The 21,365-nt window shown below is 46.0% G+C and overlaps 1 long non-coding RNA gene across 1 annotated transcript; it reads left to right on the top strand.

Annotated features, from left to right (window-relative positions):
- Positions 1 to 18,594: 18,594 nt before the first annotated feature.
- On the top strand, positions 18,595 to 20,738 carry LOC140595639 (uncharacterized). The gene is made up of 3 exons (XR_011997403.1): positions 18,595 to 19,286; positions 19,764 to 19,866; positions 20,348 to 20,738. It is a non-coding gene; the product is annotated as an uncharacterized lncRNA (long non-coding RNA).
- The last annotated feature ends 627 nt before the right edge of the window (positions 20,739 to 21,365 follow it).

Below are 21,365 nucleotides of genomic sequence, written 5' to 3'. Positions count from 1 at the left end.
GGGAGTGGGGTGGGCTCCAGGTGTCCATATTCCAAATCCCAGGTTCGCTCAGGCTCATTCACTGGCATTCAGGAACCACTAGATCTTTTATGATCCGTGACTGTTCTTCTATCTGGGCATTTATGGAAGTTTCGCGATGAGGCTCCTTACCGGTGGCTGTAACCCCTCCCTGGCCACTCCCTGCCTCTGTTTTTTCACATCAAGAGTTTTTTTTTTTTTTTCAAAGGGGACAAACCAGAACCAATAATGTTGTCCCTCTGAGGCCTGGAACAAGGAGAACTGAGCCCATCAGTCTGTTAACAACTGGAGGTAAATCCTGGAGGGGGGAGCACTTTGTAATTTCAGATACTAAAAATGCACGGTATTATGGAGTAACCGTTAACATACGCTGCAAGATGTTTACGATTCCCTGGGGCCAAATAAGTAAACATTCTTCCAACTTGAGCTGCAGGAGATAGGCAATTTCACAAAGAGATGCTTCTTCCATTTATATGAGATGACTGTGTGCAAGAGAGGAACCTAGGTGCTGTGCGCAGGATGTGAAGTTTCCACCCAAGGCCTGCGGCAGGGGTGCTCTTGCATCAGACACCGCGCTTGCTGGACACGTGGCTGGAGTCAGGGACCCGGGGAAGGGCTCTGGGGCTATGATCTGAGCCCTGGCTGGGCCATCATGTGGTCCCTCTTCTGAGTCAGGGGAAGGTCAACGTCCAGGTCTTTTACCTTCTTGAGAGCAGAGAGGAGACAGATGGTTCTTGGAGATAGCCTTTAAGAGCCCTGAACATGCGGGATGCACCTGATTCCAGATTAAACTGGATAGGAAGGAGGCCTGTGCGGAATCAAGTCCATTCAGAAATCAGATGAGGCTGAATGAGTACATGGAAAGGGCCACTGTTATGGGTTGAAGTGCATCCCCCCCCCCAAAAAAGATACATTGAAGCCCTAACCCCCAGTACCTCAGAATGTGGCCTCATTCCGACATAGAGTCTTTATAAATGTACTCAAGTTACAATGACGCCCTTAGGGTGGGCTCTAACCCAGAACATTGGCTTTATAGAGGTACTCAAGTTACAATTAGGTCATTAGGGTGGGCTCTAACCCAAAACTTCTCCTTCTATAAAAAGGAGAAGTTTGGACATGGAGAGAGACAGATGACCCCTACCCCCTACCCCCACAACAGGGAAAGCACTGTGTGAGATGGAGATCAGACCAATCGCAAGGCGAGGACCACCTACCATTGCCAGCAGGCCGCCAAAAGCTGGGGGAGAGGTGTGGCACAGCCCTGGGGAAGAACCAACCTTGCAGATACCTTGATCTTGTACTTCGGGCCCCCAGAAATGTGAGATGATAAATTGCCACCCAGTTTGTGGGCCTTTGTCACAGCAGCCCTAGCAAACGAATACAGACCCTTTATCTCTTTTATTGTGGACCTACGTTCCATGAGGACAGGGGTTCCATCCTGTTCATGGTGTTTCCAGTGCCTGGCACAGAGTAGGTGCTTGACAAGTATTTGGCTGAGTGAATGGCTCCTTTGGGGGGGCATAGGTGATTTGTCCCGGGGCACACAGAGTGTGACAGTGATAGCCATCATGTACTAGGCACCTGCTACGGAGACGTGCTTGGTGTTCACGAAGGTTGTCTCTAGACCACCGCGCAACCTGAGAGGGAGGTCTTCTTTTTCTCATGTTACTGATGTAGGAATTGAGGCTTAGAGAGATTAAGGAAATCGGTCAAGTTAACACAGCTAGGAAGTGGTGGACTTGGGATTGTAGGTGAGGCCTGACTCCAAAGCCCTTGATCTATCTCATCACTGGCCAGGGCATTAGTGGGAACCAGGCAGTCGGCCGGGGCCAGAGTCACCTGGGGAGCAGGCCCCCATGAGCAGCTTGGGGCTAGGACTCCAGACCCAAGAGAGAGGCACTGACAGAGAGCCCACTCATCAGGGCACACTGCCAGGGCAGTCATTCTGGAAAAAAATCTAACTAACCCAACTGGGCTGGGGGAGGGGGAGCACTGGAGGACTCTGCAGCAGGTTTAGTTGGCACGGCAGCAGCAGGCTCTCGGTCATCTAGATGTGTGTGTGTGTGTGTGCGTGTGTGCGTTGCTCTGAGGTTGCCTAGAGCTCAGGGCTTGATGCAGGTGCAAAGTGCAGGTGGACCTACCCTCAGCTCTGGGGAAGACGTGCAACAAGAGCTTATGTTGCAAGACGGCTACTCTGCGGCTGGCAAGTGCAGGCAAGTGGGCACATTTGAGCTTTCAAACCTGCAGCCATTTTGTATGCAATTGCCTATATGAGGCTGACGTGACACAGAAGGTCAAGAGGCACATATTAGGGGCCATTTTAAGAACACGTTCCCTGGTGTCCCCCTTCAGGGCCACCTTGGAGAGCAGCTCTTTCCTTTTCTATCTCTTCCTTGGAAGGAAGGAATTCTTCTACCCAAATCTGAAGGCTTTTCCCACCTAATCTCTAATCTGCAGGATTGGGGAGCAGTTCTCAGCCTCTTCTCTGTGGAGACCCACGTTCGGATGCCATGCTCATTATTTTCATCATCATACTGCTGGTACCTAGCGCAGTGTGTGGCGCAGAGCTCCTTCAATAGATATTTGTGGAATCACTAAAATGAGAGACACGTTTGGGCTGGATCTGACAGGACTGCTCATACCATGGCAAGAGCTCCTGAAGAGTGACCTTGCCTCATTATAGGGACAGAAGAGTAGGGGACACCTATGGGTCAGTGGGCTTCCTGATTGAGAAAATAGGCTTATTAGGAAGGAGGCACCTTGGGAGCTCTGTGGCTGGTGACCGAGTTCTCGGTTTGCACAGACCTGCCGAGCCAGCTCTTGCTAAGCTCTGAAGACGGGAGGAGATGAGTCTCCGAGGCTATCCTGATTTATCATGCCTCAGTACTATAGTTACTATTATTGTTGTGGTGGTGGTGGTCTGAGTTATATCAACCAGCTGTCCTTCTAGAACATTCTCAGGTATATGATTTCCTAAAGAGTCTGCTTAAAATGCAGGTTCCTAGGCCTTTCCACGGCAAATCTTGATTCAGCATATCTGGGGAAGGACCTGAGGGATCTACCTCCAGGTGATTCTGATGGCTGCTCAGAGGATCACACTTGGGGAAGTGGATCCCTGAATTTCCTCATCTGTGGAAAGATGAAGTTAGGTGAGCTCTCTGGTATCTTTCAGTTGTAATGGTCTAGAAGTCTTTCCAGGGGTAAGAAATAAAAGTACAAGAAGCTGCATTTCGGATGTTAAAGGTTTAACTCTGATGCCTGACCTCGGCTGTCCATGTGCTTCTGGAAGTTGTACATTTCACCAGCCCAGGCATTTACCTGGTTTCCAGGCATGTGTGAGACTCACTGTCCCCAAAGCAGGAAGGAGGATGATGAACAGGAAAGGATGCAGCCCTTAGAGTCTGGAGTATGCCTCTCTCTGCTGTCCTTCCAGATCAAAGGGATGCTAATGTAAGGGAACGTGCATATTTTTCAGACTCCGGCTCTCCAGGTGGGTGCTTTCTTTTATGTCATGAAATAGCATGATAAGAGGAAACCCATGGCTTTGTATTGGCCTCCTGTGGTGAAAAGTCCCAGAGATGTGCTGTCTCGTACTGTGTCCTCCCACAGCAGGACATGAGATGAAGGAAGGATTGGACGTGAGGTGCTGGTCTTTCCTGCAAGGACATTTGAGACATAAGGTGACTCAGGCCTGTTCCCCACACAAGCCTCTGTATCTCAGGGTGTGACCAGAGGCTGAATGCTACCAGAAAGAGCAGGCCTGTCGATGCTTTGGTCTCCTGTCACAAGGATGCGCTGAGGTGGTGTAGACTCTCTGTGAATAACATAGCTATCACCAGTCACCCTGGGGCTGACATCTGTGGAACAAGCCTCAGACTTATTCGGGCTAAGGTAACAAGCTCCACTGTGCTCTGTGAGGGTTCTCAAAGCGACAGAGCCACATATGGGCTTGGTGACTGTCAGAAGCTCTGTGCAGAGTGTCTGTGTGTGGTGTGTGTGGGCGTGTGTGATGTGTATTTGTGATGTGTATGAGGTGTGTGTATGTAGTGTGTGTGATATGTGTGTGTGATGTGTATGGTGTATGTGTGAGTATATGAGGTATGTATGGGGGTACATGTAATATGTGTGTGTGGTGTGTGTGATGTGTGCGTGTGTGGTGTGGTATGTGTATAGGAGTGAGTATATGGAGAGTGTGTGTGTGGGGTGGGTGGGTGCATGTGATGTGTGTAGTGGTGTGTGTGAATGTGTGTAGGGGTTGTGCATGTTGTGTTGGGTGAGGGAAAGAGTTCCAAGCCTGGGTCCCGGGTTTTGAGAGAGCGCTCAACCCTCAATGGTGCCTCACTTTTGTAGTAGAACAAGTTCCTTATCATAACCCATAATGTTATTCATAATGTCAGAATTTGTCTCCCTGTCCTCATTTCTAACATAATTTCCCACTGCCTTGCTATAACACTGCCCTCACGTGTAGGAGTTGGAGGCCATGCTTAAGACCTTACTTGTGTAATTTCTCTTCTCGCAGAGCTCCTGGAGAACCCCATTAGCCCATTCCTGTCCCGGGTTAAAGAGGACTCTAGAGGCTTTATACCTGTCATTACTGCCAGAGGTAATCTCCAATGTTTACGGAGAACAGAAGGCAAGATGTGACAGCCCTGGGCTAAAGCTGTTTGTGCGCCCACCATTCTTCCTCCTAAAATACTGACACATACCAATATGGGTACTAGGAATATGAATGATAATATGATTATAAACATGAATACAAATACTAATGTGAATGTGAATACAAATTCTAATATAGGGCCACCTGGGCGGCTCAGCGGTTGAGTGTCTGCCTTTGTCTGCCTTCCACTCAGGTCATGATCCTGGGGTCCTGGGATTGAGTCCCTCATGGGGTTCCCCTCGGGGAGCCTGCTTCTCCCTCTGCCTATGTCTCTGGCTCTCTCTCTGTGTCTATTATAAATAAATAAATAAAATCTTTTTTTAAAAAAGGAAAAACCCAAATTCTAATACAAATACAAATGCTAACGTGAATAGCAGTAGCAGCAGGAATACGCATAGAGATACTGCTGATTTAGGAAAGATGTTAGGATTCAAAGCCAATGGCTGAGAAAGAATTCTTGAGCCATTTTTGATGCAGAAAGGTGGTTTTATTAAAGCACGGCGCATGCACGGCGACAGGACCCGAGGGCAGAAAGAGCTGCATGGGATTCAGGAGAAGTGGCCCATTATACACTTTCAAGTTGGGAGGGGTTAGGGAGAGCATAAGTCTCTAAAGAATTTCGGAAGTAAGGTTTCCAGGACCTTGAGGGGATTAGCTATTGCTGAGAAAAGGTCATTTCTTACTGTCTAATAAAACCTGTGGTGAGACCCTTCAGATCTATATCGGTGGGCCAAATGCTTGGGGGATGATTACCAACATGTGTCTTGGGGGCGGGGTAGAGATAAAGGAAGTTTCCAGAGGACTTTTTACATGTTAAAGTAGACTTACAGGATCCTGGAGGGTCGGGCTAAGATTGCCTTTTGACCTTAGCAAAGCATTAACATCTAGGAGGAGGCAGCCTGTCACCCTGCCTGTTTCAAGGACTCATCAATGGGCTATAGGTAATGAGGGAATTTAATGATTTTTCTTTTTTTTAATTTTTAAATTTTTTTTAGTAATTTTTCTTCTGGCTTTGTTTCCCACATCACTAGTACTCATACCCATACTACTACTAGCTTTTCCATCTATGCCTTGGCGCTCTTTGAGGCTTAGATGAGTCAATGTTTGCGAAAGCACTGTAATATTTGTCCTTAACATCTCAGGGTCCTTCTTCTTTGATGAGTACCCTGTGTAAATCTTTAAGAGCGCCCACCTTTTTCTTCCTGGTAGGAGCACTGAGTTCTTAAGGGAAGGTACAGAGCTTTGGAGCCAGAAAGAGCAGAAAAAACAGCAAGATGACCCTGAAAAGTGGATCCCCATGTTCAGACTCATGTAGGATAGAGGTGGTCTCCTTCATGCCCGCGTGGGGCTGCAGGAGCCTCGGAGCTCCTCTGTCAGCTGGGGTAGGGGAAGTGGGGGGGGCGGGTTGCCCTGCCTGAGGTGGGGAGCTGAAAAGCCCCCTCAGCTCCCCCAGAAGAGGGCAGCCCAGCCCTGGGATCTGGTGCCGGTTCCTCTCCACGGACACACCTGCTCAGACCCCTTGTAGCCACAGGCCCATGAGCTGTGTCTGCTCTTGGCCGGAAATGCTTTCAAGACCAGGTCCTGCCAACTTGTTGGAAGAGAGAAGAACAAGCTGCACACACTTGGGTGCCAGGGAGATGCAGGGGGGAATGCAATGGGAGGATGAGCGGTTGAGTTTGTCCTGTTGTAGCATCAACAGTGGCGTCATGTGATGCCCAGTCTGGAGGATTTGGAGTGAGGTTTTCCTGCTTCATGTGAGGGTGGAAGGTTATTGCTCTCACAGCTTAGCTTGCATGGCTCCCAGCTGTGCTTTGATGCGAGGCTGTCATCAGGACGCCACGCCCGCCTTGTTCTCCTGGGCAGCATGCTCCACTGCAGGCCTGTCTTGGCTGGCTGGCCCGGCTCCTTGCTCCTGGCTGGTGGAGGCAGGGTGGCTGGCTGCATAGCCGGAGACCAGGTGGGCAGACCTGGCCTCCCTGCTCCCCCATGCCCTCTCTCAGTTGTCAGAAGCTGGAGAGACCTCAAATATCAACAACCCCCAAGTCCAGGGTTCTGCTGTAGCTGCTCACTTATCTGCTCTCGGCTTTACAATTCCTTGCCTGTAGAGCAGAGCCAGTACACCTGCTTATCTTCCTCACCAAGCGATGTTGAAGAGTCAAGGAGATGATGGCTATGAGCACACATGTAAACAGCAAAGTGTCTCAGAAAATGACAGCTGTTACTCTTAGGATTATTACTTCCTTCTAAGCAAGGTTTGTATTCAGCAGACCTGTCTTTTCACTTGGGTTGACCCTCCCCATTCTGCTATGCCTCTAAAAATACCCCTTCTCCAGGGTGGGGAGCTGAGGCAAGGCTCCACATGTTTTTGACTGGACCTGAGAATTCACAGAGCAGGAGCTGAATTATATTTAGAGTGTCCTGGGAATTCCCTGGACCCTCTTTCAAGCCCTGGCAGGCATGGGGATCTCAGAGCAGAGGGTAGAAAGAGGATGCTTACGTGAGATGAGATGGAAGCCTGGTGGAGAGCAAAGCTGGGGGGGCTCTGCCCAGAGGCTGGGGAGAGGCTGTGGGAGACCTCAGGTATGAGGGGCTGGCCTTCCTCTGGAGAAGCAGGTGTCTTGGGATGTTGCTGGGAGCAGGGGAGGGTCCTTGGAGGCAGGCAGGGAAAGCAGAAGGGTGGCCAGCAGAGGAAGCAACCCCCTTGTCAGCCCAACACAGGGACTGTCAATCCATGTCGGGGCGCCAGCAAGGATGGAAAGTGGGGTGTGAGTGGGGAGGGATGCCACAATCCTGCTCTTCGGTGCTGTCACATGGCTGGCTGGCAAGAGGGTGGGTATATATATTGGGGAGTACGGTCTAGTCACTTCTGTCTCTCCTCTGAGCATCTCTGAAAGAAGGCGTAGCCCTTCTGAGTTGGCCTCCTCGTGTGTCTACATCACTCAGGGTAATGGTTTCCTTCACTTGGTGGGTAGGCTCTTAAAGAAGCTGTATATGTTCTCCACCCAACAAAAGTGGGATCAATAGCAATTCTGCAAGTTTTCTCATAAGCTCACAAAGTGGGGGTGCCTCTCTGAAAATCGCCGCTACGATATCCTTTGAGCTTCACTTGTCCAGGAGCCTGGCTAAATCTCCCTCATCGTGTTAGAGTCTGCTTCCCAAGGGCTCCCTGTGTATGTGATGGGTTGGAAGGCAAATCCTGAGGGCTCAGGGTCTGCATGTTGTGGGGAACCAACTCGTAACCCTAGAATCGACTTGTAAACCCAAAGGAAACCTTCTCACCTAGCCTTCTACAAGAGTCCCCTCCTAGCTTCCCAAACTCTAGACCCACACAAGAACGTGTTCTCAGCTAGCCAAAGTCTGCCTCTCTCATGATACAGCAAAGCCAGTAAAGGAGCTCTTCTGTTACATTGCTTTAAGGCATGCTTTTTAAAAATTAACAAAGAGTAAATCAATGAACTCCTATCCCTGGCTCCCTACCCCTGTGGACATCACAATTTGTTCAGAGAGGAGGGACTAGAAAATCTTTTGTTTAGATTTTCCACAACATAATAAGTGCTGATACTTCAAAGACAGTTTACTCTTTTCAAGTGCTTTCATATCCATTCTCTCTCTGTCTTTTCATGACCACTCTTGGCTCTGTTTTGTGGTTGAGGGAAGAAAGGTGAGGGATTTAAGTAGGTTGCCCAGGTGGGGGGCTACTAAGTGGGGAAAGCAAAGATCAGATTCAGAACTCTGACTCCACAGCCATCCACCATTACTGCCCTAGGTGATTCAGCTTGGGGTGTGGAGTGTGGGGTACTGGCCGCTTCAGAGCAGTGGAGGAAGCACGCTCTGCTGGAAGCCAGTGGGTCTCTCTCCACCCACCGGAGCCTCCCCGGGGCTAAGCAGCACATAGACTGAACCATCGAAGAGTACAAGTGGTCTTTGCCTGGAAGACACGCTGCAGTCTTTGAGCCCATGGTGCAGAGTGGGCTCCTGGAGGATGCAACTCTATAGGAAAAATGTGGAGGCTGCACGCTGGGAACCCCCAGTATCAAGAAAGCCATAGGGTTGACCACTAGGGGATCATAAAAGCAAAGCTGTAAACATAGTTAGCTGTGCCATTATGTAAAATCCTGAATCTATGTTCCAAATCCTAAACTGGGCATTCATGTACTTCCAGTATTGAATCTGGGAAGGTCCTGGTGCCCTCTAGGGTGTTTATGAGACCATAATGTAACAACTTACCTTCCCGGCTGCATTGTTTGACCATGTATCCCACACACACTGACTTACCATTTTGTTGAAGATCTGTTTCACCCTTTCTTGTGTTAATGATTAATTAACTACTGCTTATTTTTCTCTCAGACCCTTTGCTCTTTGACAGGAGGCAGGATCCTGCTCTCTATTGGCATCCCACTAGTGCCTAAAATAGTCGCCTATAAGCAGCAGGTGTAATACATATTTGCTTGATGGAGTGTGATTTGGAGGCTGGGGCCTCCCTCCAGTGCTTGGGCCAAAGCTGGATGCGATGTTTTCACTGCAGTATTTCTCTTCCAATGTAAGACATTGGTTTGCAAATGACTCCTCAAAAATGAACTGAGATGTATAACAAGAGGCTTTACATGCTTTTACTTTTAACTCCCTTCCAATCTAGAGAATGTGTTTAAAGAGATAATATGAAATACAAACAGAGGGACGCCTGGGTGGCTCAGTGTTTGAGCGTCTGCTTTTGGCTTGGAGCATTATCCTGGAGTCATGGGATCGAGTCCCACATCGGGCTCCTTGCTGGGAGCCTGCTTCTCCCTCTGCCTGTGTCTCTGCTTCTCTCTCTGTGTCTATCATGAATAAATAAATAAAATCTTAAAAAAAAAGAAAAAAGAAATACAAACAGTTCTGCATATGATCGTCACAGTATTACTTGTGGAGAGAAATTGGAAATGATCCACACATCTACCATTTCTGAAGGGATTATACCAAACGGTGGTTTTATCCATTTGATGAACTACTAGGCATCCGTTTATTTATTTTTAAAGATTTTATTTATTTATATATTCATGAGAGACACACAGAGAGAGGCAGAGACACAGGCAGAGGGAGAAGCAGGCTCCCTGTGGGAAGCCTGATGCAGGATTTGATCCCAGGACCCCAGAATCATGACCTGAGCCAAAGGCAGGCGCTCATCTACTGAGCCACCCAGGTGCCCCTTAGACATCCATTTTAACGATGTTTATTAAAGCTTTTAATGGCCTGGGGAAATGCTTAAATATTACATTAGAAAACAAGAATTCAAAACTACATAGGAAGTTTAACACATTATCTCAATTTGGAAAACTGGGCAGGGAATAGTTACAGGAAAAAATGAAGAATTTTGCAGTAATTTCTCTAAGTGGAAAAATTTTAAATGATTATTGCTCATATAGGCTGAATGTCTGCACCCCACCCCCACCAATTTCATGTGTTGGAACCTAATCCCCAGTGTGATGGTATTTGGATATGGGGCTTTGGGAAGGTACTTAGGTCATAAGAGTGAAGCTCTTATGAAGGGGATTAGTGCCATTATGAAAGAGACCCCAGAAAGATCCCTTGCCTCTTTGGCCATGTGAGGACACAGCAAAAAGATAGTCATCTAGGAACCGGGAACAGCAGGCCATCATCAAACATCAATTCTGTGGGTTCCTTGGTCTTGGACTTCCCAGGCTCTAAAAGTGTGAGAAACACATTCTGTGGTTTATAAGCCACCCACCCTCCTATGGTATTTTGTTTTGGACTAAGATAGTTATTTTCTTCATTATATGCTTTTGTATAGATGGATTTAAAAAACCAGAATGAAAACTATCCTCCCAAACCAACATGTAAAGTGTTATCTTAAAAAGTGATGAAGGTCACCATTAAAGAAAGCCAAGACAGAAACATATGTCCAACAATTTATTACCAGTTATTATGAAAAAAGACAGGCAAAACAAAAAGAAAAATAGGCAAATTGTCTATGAATAGACAAGTCACAGGAGAAGAATTTACCTGGCTAATAAACACCTGCAAACACTCTCAACCTCACTGGTTGGGGAAGTTCCAATTAAAAGAACAAAGTGATTATCAGTTTTCACTGAATGACAAAAAACTAAAATGAGTTCTGGTGAATTATCTGCTTCTTTCAACTTTCTTTTATAGTAATGATGAGCAACCCTGGCCCTGGGAAGGTATAATTATCTTCTCATAAATATACGCACCTCTCTATAAACAAAGAGGTGGGTTCTTTGTCTGTGGGAGGTGTCAAATAGGGGTACTAGCTCAAATCAAAAGAACTTTATGTCATGAATTCTCTAAGTTAGAAACTCTGAATGAATATTGTGTGTGACTTCCTTTCTTTCAAAATGGACAGCTCATTTCTGGGTTCCCTGGGAATCAGAGTCAGAAAGATCAGTACATGAGAAGTTTACCAGGGATGTCCTTGGGAAGAGAGCAGATTCGGCAGAGGGGGAAGCCCAACTGTGATGGAGTCTCAAGAGAGGCTGCGACCGTGGCCCTGAGGGCAGTTCTAAAGATGGATGACCCTTCAGAACTATCCAGAGATGAGACAAGAGAGCTGGATATATATATCTCTGTATCAATCAGGAATGCAACCATGACCTTGGGGACATGACTCTTCATTCAGCTAAGGCAATTCCTGAGCTGCTGCCTGCTGAGAGCTGGCCTCCAAGCTACTCCTGGCAGCTGAGGGAAGAAGTCCTTCATTCCTTCCTTTTTGTGGGCACGGGGGAGATAAACCAGTTTTATTCTCCATCATGATGTTATACAAAAACCTAAAAATAATGGATTTGTAGAGAAGAAACAAAGGAATTATAAGTAAGAAGGCAACAGAAATCAATTTGAATCATTTTTTATGATATGAGGATGAAAACCATTTTGAAGCACATGTATCTGGCTTCAGAGTAGGTTTTGTTCACTGACCAAAGCCTGCTATAAAATCAAAGTATTCAGCATTTTGTCTGGCAAAATGCTATTGGCTCTTGACAAAACTTTCGAGGTCTCTGAGAAAGTTTGGTGATCAAGGGCCATGCTGAACTCATCTGAAAAAAGTGGCGTCCACCCCCTTGGTCCACAAGGAAATCCATTAGGTGGTCATACAAAGCCCAGTCCTGGGAATCTGTGTTGAGTATATAATTCATGCTCTTCCATTTTGACTCTCCAGTGGTTGGGAAGCTCATTCCTCTGATGGAGAAAATGTCACTCTTGTCCTCCTCTTCTTGTCCAACATCATCCTCCAGATAGTGACAGTCCAGCATAAACGTCCTTCTTGCCATTATCTTTATGACTTCAACCAAGAAATTGGGAGTGGACATCAATTCTGGCTTCTGTTCTCACCTGGGGGCATATCACAGAGTCCACCACAAAATGACTACTTGAAGGGCTTTTTAAAAAAAAACGACATTTTTTTTAAAGAGCAGATTTAGGTTCACAGCAAAAAGGAGAAGGTACAGATATTCCTTATGTACTCCAGACTCTCCCCGCCCATTGCATAGCCCCCCCTACTATCAACATCCCCGACCAGAGCGGTATGTTTGTTACAACTGACAAACCTACATCGACACATCATCATCACCCAAGGAAACTTTCCCAAGGTCTCAGCGCTGTAGAGTGGTAGGTTTAAATCCACTCAGGGATTTAAATCCACTCAGTTTGGCTCCAGGGTTCATTCTGTTCGCTACTAAGCATACCTCCTCCACCATGTCAGTGAAGTGTCTGCTATGATAACAATGTCCCCCCCCCCCCCCGGGGGGGCTTTGTCAGGGATAAGCAATAGCAGAGTGGGACGGAAATGCTGGGGACAATCACTCAGGATCCAGGAGCTCCCACACAGGTCACTGAGGCAGGAAGGAGATGTTAGAGCTACATTCTCTGATGTGTGATTGTTTCTAAAATGCTACAGTTTGGCTATGATTTCATGATGGGTTAACTCTTCTTTAAAACACACCGTGTGTGTGTGTGTGTGTGTGTGTGTGTGTGTGTGTGTGTGAAAGAGAGAGAGAGAGAGAGAGAGAGAATGAGAGGATATTCATAAGGGAAGGAGATTATGGAGCTGAAAAACCCAGTTTCTTACACTGCAGTGTGCACATCAATCACCTGGAGTGGGGCCTGAGAACATGCATTTCCCACCAGTTCTCAGGAGATGCCAACGCTAGATTCACCAGATTGACAAGCAAGAAAGTCGAGGAGCAATGGTTTCAAAGCCTTAAACAAACACACAGGGACACCTTTTTCCAACCAAATCTTAATGTGAAGATTCAGTAAGTAAAGCAGATGATAGTGGAGTCACCTTGGTTGAAGTGAAGGGGAGCATCCAGAAGTCCTACCCCCAGTGCTTTCTCTCCCTGCTCCAGACTCATGGAAATTCAAGGCAACACTAGGAAGCTCAGAAGAAGTCCAGTGATCTGGACCCTCTCCCTGTCTCCCACTAGGGTTTCTCACTGTCCCATACCAGTCACCTGTTGCTACCTGTCCCTCAAAACATGGATGGGGTGAATGAAGAATGGAATTATTACTCTACTTTAAATTAATCTAATTTAATTTAAAAGCTTCAGCAATATATTTTTCTGTTAAACATCGCTGTTACAGTAGGACATTTAATTCCATCAGGTAAGAACTTACTGTAGTCTACCCATACATACTTCACCCATCTAGTTGGTGCCAGGTGATTGATCCAGTTTGAATGATGGTTTTCTATCTGGTGTAACTTGTTTTGTGTTTATCTGAATATTTTGTGCAGTTATAGTGATACCTATGTAAATTATAATTAATAATAACACTTATTAAAATCTCTAATGTTATTGCATTTTTTTTTTTAGATTTCTTTATTGGGGGAGGGGCAAAGGGAGAGGGAGAGAGAAAATTTCAAGCAGCTCTCTGCTGAGCGGGGAGCCCAACATGGGGCTCGATTCCCTGACCCTGAGATCATGACCTGAGCTGAAGTCAAGAGTCTGATGCCTAACCGACTGAGCCACCAAGGTACCCCTGCATTTATTTTAATTGTGATATAATTATTTTTCTAGTTACAAAAATAAGTATAGATGAACATTTAAATTTAAGACGAAGAATCACATGGAGATACAGAAGCTAGTATTATGACTAGAACAGTAACATTTAGATTTTTTTTTCCTCAAAGGACTCCCACATTTATGAAGAAATATCAACGTGTGGTCTAAAAATTGAATTCAAGGTATGAATATTTTTGAATCTTTTATATTTATCTAAAATTTTAGCTATATGTGAAGAAATTCGTTTCTTTCATGATGTACTCTGATCCAGCTATATCACTTTAAATATCCAGGTTTATTGGAATTTTGAAATGAGAGATGGATGTTTTTCTTATTGCTTCATTCCACTGTGTGTGATACATGCTGACAATATTTGAACTTAGTTTTCTGAAGGAGACATTCAGAAAGGTGTCATGGATGAAATTGTTGAGATTGTTCAGTATCTATGTGGAAATGCTGTGAATCATCTCCGGTTTACAGAACTGTTGAAAAAATAGAAGACAATGGATTTAATGCTGGTTGCCAATATTCATTATTTGAATTGTGGAAAAATTTTACAAAGATTTACTATACTAGTAAGTCCAATTTTTTTTCTTGAAACAAAAGGAATAGTTGCCAAGTGGTCAATAATCAAAGACAAAATGGCAAAATGAAAATTTGGCATTCAGGTTGAAATGTGCTATAGGTGTAAAATGTGCACTGGATTTTGAAGACTAAAAAAAAAAGAATGCAAAATATCTTAGTTTCTTGTGCTGATATGTTAGAATAATATTTTGGATATATTGACTTAAGGTATATTACTAAGAATAATTTCTCTTGTTTCTTTTTAATGTGACTACTGACAACTTCAAATTATGTATGTTGCCCTTATTATTCATCCTTCTTTTGTACCCCTAGGATCTTTGTTTATGAAACTTCTCCATGAAAATAGGAATCATTGTATCCTTTTGCTTTTTTTCTCCATTGCTGAATCCTTGGTATTAGACCTGTGCTTGACTCATGGAAGGTACTCAATAAATGTTTGCTAAATAAATGAAAAATTGAGATATTTAACAATTTTTTAATGACCATAGGTTTTCTTTCATAAATATCTTTGCACAAGCTGATATGTGAGTGTGTCCATATATATTTTATTTATTACCTTAGAATAAATCCCAATATCATTGTATAAAAGAGCATGGGCCATTTTATAACTTGTTAAACATTTTCAAGTTAGTCTCAGAAAAGATTAAACCAATTTACAATGCCATCAATATTGTAAATTGGTTCAGGATGTGGTCTCCCAATGCCAACTTTTAAAGGGTTGTAGAATGATGAGCAAGTTACTTAGCTTTCTGGAATTGCAAAATGGAGAGAAAAGTATAAAGTTGAAAAGTGAGTGAATGCCTAGGTGAATACTTGCCTTGTGTGGAGTAGCTTTTAAATGTATGATTCCGGTTTTTAAAAATTAGAGTATCAATGTTTTCTTATAGTAGTAAAGGACATGATTGGTGTTCTCTGCTGGGGGTGTATGTTGCCGAGGGTGGGCAGGAGAGGGCTACTTAGGGGATGGGGCCAAAGAAATGAGTCCTGTTATGGGCTGCTAGGCTCAGCCATGTTTGGGAGAAGCAAATAGCCTCTTAGGTTTATACCCTGGATTCTTCAGCTATAAAGATTTATTTAAAATAATAGTGGCAGCTGGTATCTTATATATGCCTAAGAACTCAATACCTCTTATTTTATATTTTATTTCAAAGTGAATATTTTCTATTTCCTAGCAAAAAAAAAAAAAAAGCAAACAAAAGTTCTGAATAAAAATCCCCTTGGGTGATGATTTCAAAGTTTCTCAATGGGGTGAGGAGCTTAGAGGAATGCTAAGAAAAATAGCTTATCAGCTGCTCTATATTCTTTTTAAAGATTTATTTATGATAGACATAGAGAGAGAGAGAGAGAGAGGCAGAGACACAGGAGGAGGGAGAAGCAGGCTCCATGCCGGGAGCCCAACGTGGGACTCGATTGCGGGACTCCAGGATAGTGCCCTGGGCCAAAGGCAGGCGCCAAACCGCTGAGCCACCCAGGGATCCCCTGCTCCGTATCTTTTAAAGGTTTTATTTACTTGTTTGAGAAAGAGAGAGCAGAGAGCACAAGGGGGAGTGGGAGAGGAGGGAGGGGCAGAGGGAGAAGCAGACTCCCCACTGAGCAGAGAGCCTGATTCGGAACTGGACCCCAGGACCCTGAGATCATGACCTGAACTGAAGACTGTCACTTAACTGACTGAGCCACCCAGGTATCTCCTAACTGCTTCATATTTAAATATTATTCCTCAGACTTGAAAGTGCCTGGATCTACACTGTCCAGCATAGGAGCCACTAGCCATATGTGTTTAGTGAGCCCTTGAATTGTGCCTCATCTAAGGACTTAGTGTGAGGGGTCGTGAGTTCAAGCCTTGTATTGAGCTCCAAATAAGGTGCGGAGCCCAGCCCACTTAAAAAAATTTTTTTTAATGAATACTTTGTGACAAAAATGTAAATTATCTCATCAATAATGTTTAAATAGGATTACATGTAATGATAATTTAGATGTATTTGGGTTAAATAAAACATACTATTAAGATTTTCCTTGCTTCCTTTTCAAATGTGGCTTCTAGAAAATTTTATTTTTATTTTATTTTATTTTAATTTTAAATTACACACATGGCTCATGTTTTATTTCTCTAGGACAGAACTGGTTCAGACCCTCATGTCTGCCTGGAGCACCCCAGTGACCTCCTGTAGCCACTTCAATACTCTGGAATATGTATTGACAGCTCTGACTAGCTCTAAGCTGGAGTTCACAGCCTGGACACAAAGCAGTGAAGTGTTCCTCCTAGACAGGACCTGTGAAAGCAGATCGGAAGCCGCTAAGATAAAAGGCTGTTGGCGGAACTCAGGCCAAAACCTCACCTCAGTTAACACCAGTAAAATCCCAGAATTTCCCTTTATATTTTTGTTAAAATGGACCTTTAATGAGGCCAAAAGTCTGACACTGGCAGATGACAAAATACTTTTTTTCTTTTCTCTTCTGTGTTTTCAATTCCAGAAAGACAAAGATATAATGAATAACATAATCCTATAAAGAAGTAAAACAAAACTATTGAGATTAGAAATGTCGGTGTGGATCCTCTGGGATGCAGATGCCAAGTGATGAGCTCGGACATGCAGTAGGTTTGCTGGGAGAGCTGTCTGTGAGGGAGGGTGGAGGGTGCTCAGCAGATGGCGGGGAGGGCCTTCAGCCCCTCAGGCCGGTCTGGCACCATGAGAGGAAGAAGGGAAGGAAGAGTTAGGGAGGTTCTGGGTCTGCGGTATGTTTCCGTTAGGCTCTCAGGCAGGCCAGCAGCAGTCCCAGAGCTCAATATTTCCTGTTGGAAGCAGCATGCCTCCAGCAGGATGGGCCTGCCCTGGAGTCCCCCTGCCATGCTCCACCACGGGCTGGGAGACTGGCGGAAGGGTGGCCCTGACACTTCCATGTCCACAGGCACTGACTGGGGCTGTCAGGAAGGCCGCTCCCCTTGGCAAGTCCTCTGGAAGGAGAGCCCAGTGGTGCAGGCCACACTGCCACAGAGGTATTGGTCTCCCATATCCGTTATTGTGCTGAATGGAAGTTAAATTTCCAAGCCCAGATGTTCTTGGACATTTCAATGAAACAGGACAATGTCCTTTAGAAATGGAGCACTTCTGCACACCGGTGGCCTGGGTCAGGACCAGAGTCACTGCTCACAGCCTCGGTTTTCCCACCTGTGACACTGTCGTGAACTTTAACACCCACCTTGTGGGCTTGTGGTGATTATTTAAAGAGATGGTATGTGAGGGAGCTTTCCCGAGAGAGAGAAGAGTGTTTGATCGCCTCATTCACAGATGGCTGGTCCCCCCAACCTCCCACTGGAAATCAGGTTATGAGTGCTAATGGCTTCTAAATGCAGGTAATGTCACGTGGAACTTTAAAGCTATTGGCAAAATGTGCCTTGAAAATTATTTCCATCTATGAAACGTTCGTTGAAAGTCATTCTAATTGACCCTGGTTGCACACTGATCAGGGGTTGCCTGTGGTTTTCACAGTTCTTTCATCTTGGAACGCCTCCCCCACATAGGCCCAAGGAGGGGTCCCTTATTCTAGCTCCCCCAGCCTCTGCTCCAACGTCACCTCCCAGGCTGGCCCTGGCCCTCGTACCCAAAATAACAGCGGCATGACCTCTCACCCCTTATGTCGCTTTGTTTTCCTTTGTAGCACATGGCAGCTCCTGTTATAATGTTTATTGTGTTATCATGTTTCACTATTACTTTATTTCTGTTTTGTCTTGTGGAATAGTAAGCTTCCTGGGGTCAGGAGCTTTGTTTCACTCACTCATATAGCCCCTGGAATCCTGCCTGGCATATAGTAATTGATTTTTTTTTTTTCAACTGCATGAAACTCATATGTGGTTTCCAAAATGAAAGAAAAAAAGGAATTTAGAACAACAATAATACTTTTCTTGAATATGCTAGCTGTCTTCAATGGCAAGGGGAAGAGGAAGAAAGAGGTTAATGGCCGAGCACAGATGCCCCTGCATCTCACCTTGGTGGGCCCAATTTCCTCCTCAGTCAGAACTCTCACCAGGATTGCTAGCAAGAAGCAAAAGAACAGGCTGGGCACTTATCTTTTTTTCTTGCTCAATTTCTCTAGAGCAGGTAGGCAAGCTTTCTTTTTTTTTCTTTTTTTTTCTTTCTTTTCTTTTCTTTTCTTTTCTTTTCTTTTCTTTTCTTTCTTTTCTTTTCTCTTTTTCTTTCTTTCTTTCTTTCTTTCTTCTTTCTTTCTCTTTCTTTCTTTCTTTCTTTCTTTCTTTCTTCTTCTTTCTTTCTCTTTCTTTCTTTCTTTCTTTCTTTCTTTCTTTCTTTCTTTCTTTCTTCTTTCTTTCTTTTATTCATGGAAATCAGATAGGAAAAGTAAATTGAGCGAGAGCCCGATCTAGCCCACCAAATGGACACTCAGTCTTTGGCCGATCAAGAATGGTCATGTCTGTTTGGGCTTGTTCCTTGTTCGTGATCGAAAACACAGGCTGTAGTCCAGAGAAGGGTAAACACTTGGTCTGTCTGTTTCAGTATAAAGGGTCATCACAGGGTGACTGACTCCTCTATCGCTTGGGTCCAGCAGCAGGGGGGGCTGGGTGTGAGGCAGGAGGAATGGTTCGTCCTGAGAATGGGTTCGAGCTGAGCGTGGTGTCCACCTGGGGTGTCATAGAGGGGTTCCCTGGATTGAGTGGAGTAAGTACAGACCAGGGGAACTTGGTGGCCCCTTTTCATTTACTAGTTCCATGAATTTAAGTCTCCCCGAACTGTTTACCCAGAAGGTCGGTCAGTAGAGAGAAAATGAGAAAGAAGGTCATCTAGCAGCAGATGCAACAGGCTCTTAGAAGGGCAACTTGCTCTTGGCTAAGCCAAGGAAGAGTCTGCGGAACGCCTGCTGTTGGCACATTCCTGTGAGAGAAGCATCATTCCTGGGAGAGTCGGATGCTCTGGGGTGCCCCACAAGCCAAGAAAGCACAGAGCCCCATCTGAGAGGAACAGAGGGCAAAGCCGAAGTCTAGCCAACGCATCTCACCTTGGGTGAGTAGTAGTTCTTCTTGCCCCTGCTCCTGGGGGAGAGTCTGCTTCTTCTCTCCCAGAGGTGCGAGTGAAATTCTCACAGTATCTTAGTTGGCAAGAGAGTGCAAGTCTGGAACAGACACCCAGGTTCTAGTCCCAGCTTCACCTCTAACTCACTCTGTGACCTTGGTCAAATGGCTTGACCTCTCTGGGCCTCAAATTCTTTCTCGCAACAGAAAAAAGATGGAGTTAAGTGATCTCTGAGACTTTCTTCTGCTCCCCCCTCCCCACCGCTCCTGTTCTGTGAACACGTGATGGAGGGGATTCGAGGAGGGCTGGCTTGTATTTCCCTTTTAGAGCTCTCTTAGAAAGGCAGTTCAGCATTTGGCACTGGGGGTGGGAGACAAAACAGAGAAGCAGCCTTGAGATGTGATAGACCTGTGGGCTGCCTGTCCTGTCTCCCTCACCCGGTTCTGGGGTGTCTGTTTCCTAATCCAGGAGCCGAGCTGCCTCGCAAGAGGGCAGGAGGCCCAGCGCTGCAGGGGGGAGCACTGCCGGCTGGTTCTCCTGCCTCCTACCCCCCACAACTGACCCGGGAGTGGTGAGTCATGCTTTGTCACCACCAGTGCCTGGCAGTGGGCCCCACACAACTTCTTGAGCTTGTCAACACCCAGGATAGAATAAATCATCGGAGGCCCATTTTAGCCAAGAGTGAAAAATGAAGTCACCAGAAGATGCCAATTAGGGACGCAGAGGGGAGGTGAAGGCTTGTGAAGGGCAGGGCTGTCTTCTCGGGCGGCGAGCGTGGGAAGGCCTCGGGCCGCACTGGCCGCTGCAGCCTCCCTGCACCCTGGAAGGGCTCTAGGAGGAGGCCCTCCGCCGGAGGGAGGAACCCGGGCTCCCCTGCCCTGCCGCCCTTCCAAAATCACTGAATCCACCAGCGGACAGATCTTAGCCTCTCCTTGCTCCAGGCTGTAGGGCCTCCTTGCTATCTGGAATCATAAAATCCCAGGGAGTTGGGAGGGAGAAGCTGAAGTCTCTAATCCAGTAACTTTCCAGTCTTTTGTCCTGTTTTATTTTAGGAGCAGAAAGAAGAGGGAGGGGAGGATCTGCAGCCTGTATGCTCAGCCTTCCTCCCCCTTCTCCCCCCGACTCTGGCCTGGACTAATTCATCTCAAAGGCTCTTCCATTTCTACCATTCTGTAGTTCATTGCTAGATCTGAAAATAACACATTGTAGCAGAGCTGAGCATGTGGGCAAATTGCTGGTATTTTAAAGATGAAACAGCACCATTGCAGGAAAAAGAAAAAAAAAAAACATCCCAGCTCGGTTATTTTTATAAGCTATGGGATCCTGGTCAGGTTACCTGACCTCCTGCCTCTGTAGTCACATCTGCAAATTGGAGAAAATAATAGTACCTACCTCAGAAGGTCTTCGGGAGGGTTAAACGAGATAAAAACAGTCAGGGCTTATTCAACACCCCGCCGCGCCGGCAGTGGTGTGGCGAAGCCTGTGGGACCCAAGCTTTTGTAAGAGCCAGCAAGAGTTGGGGTGCTGCTTCGGATTCTGGGTGCCCATCCTGTCTTCTCTTAGTCTCCCGTTCCCGGACAGATGTCACAGGGGCTAATGTTTCCTCTCTGAACTTGGCTGTCTTAGTCACTTCCTCTCTTGGCCTTGTGTATCAGGAGGGACAGTGGCTCCAGAAAATGCGTTAGGATCCGGAGAGAGAAGAACTCATCTGTACCTTCACTCGTTCATTCATTCATCCATCCAGCAGAGACTCTGCACCCATCTGTGGCGGGCACTATGCCAGGCCAGAGGATTCAGAGCCCACGGCGGCCTGGGTTTTTCCCTCCATGGCTGTGGTGATGGGCCATCCTTCATGGACTCAGCCTTCCTCTTGACTTTCACTCTTTTTCTTCTTCCTCTACCAATCAACCTCGGGCCCTGGTCATTCTAATTTGAAAATGACCTTTATGGGACACCTGGGTGGCTCAGTGGTTGAGCCTTTGTCTTTGGCTCAGGTCATGATCCTGGGGTCCTGGGATCCAGTCCCGCATCAGGCTCCCCACAGGGAGCCTGCTTCTCCCTCTATGTCTC

Source organism: Vulpes vulpes, chromosome 15, assembly GCF_048418805.1.
Source record: "Vulpes vulpes isolate BD-2025 chromosome 15, VulVul3, whole genome shotgun sequence".
Taxonomy (NCBI): domain Eukaryota; kingdom Metazoa; phylum Chordata; class Mammalia; order Carnivora; family Canidae; genus Vulpes; species Vulpes vulpes.
Note: the sequence above shows the minus strand (reverse complement) of the source record. Positions and strands in the feature narration are given on the sequence as shown.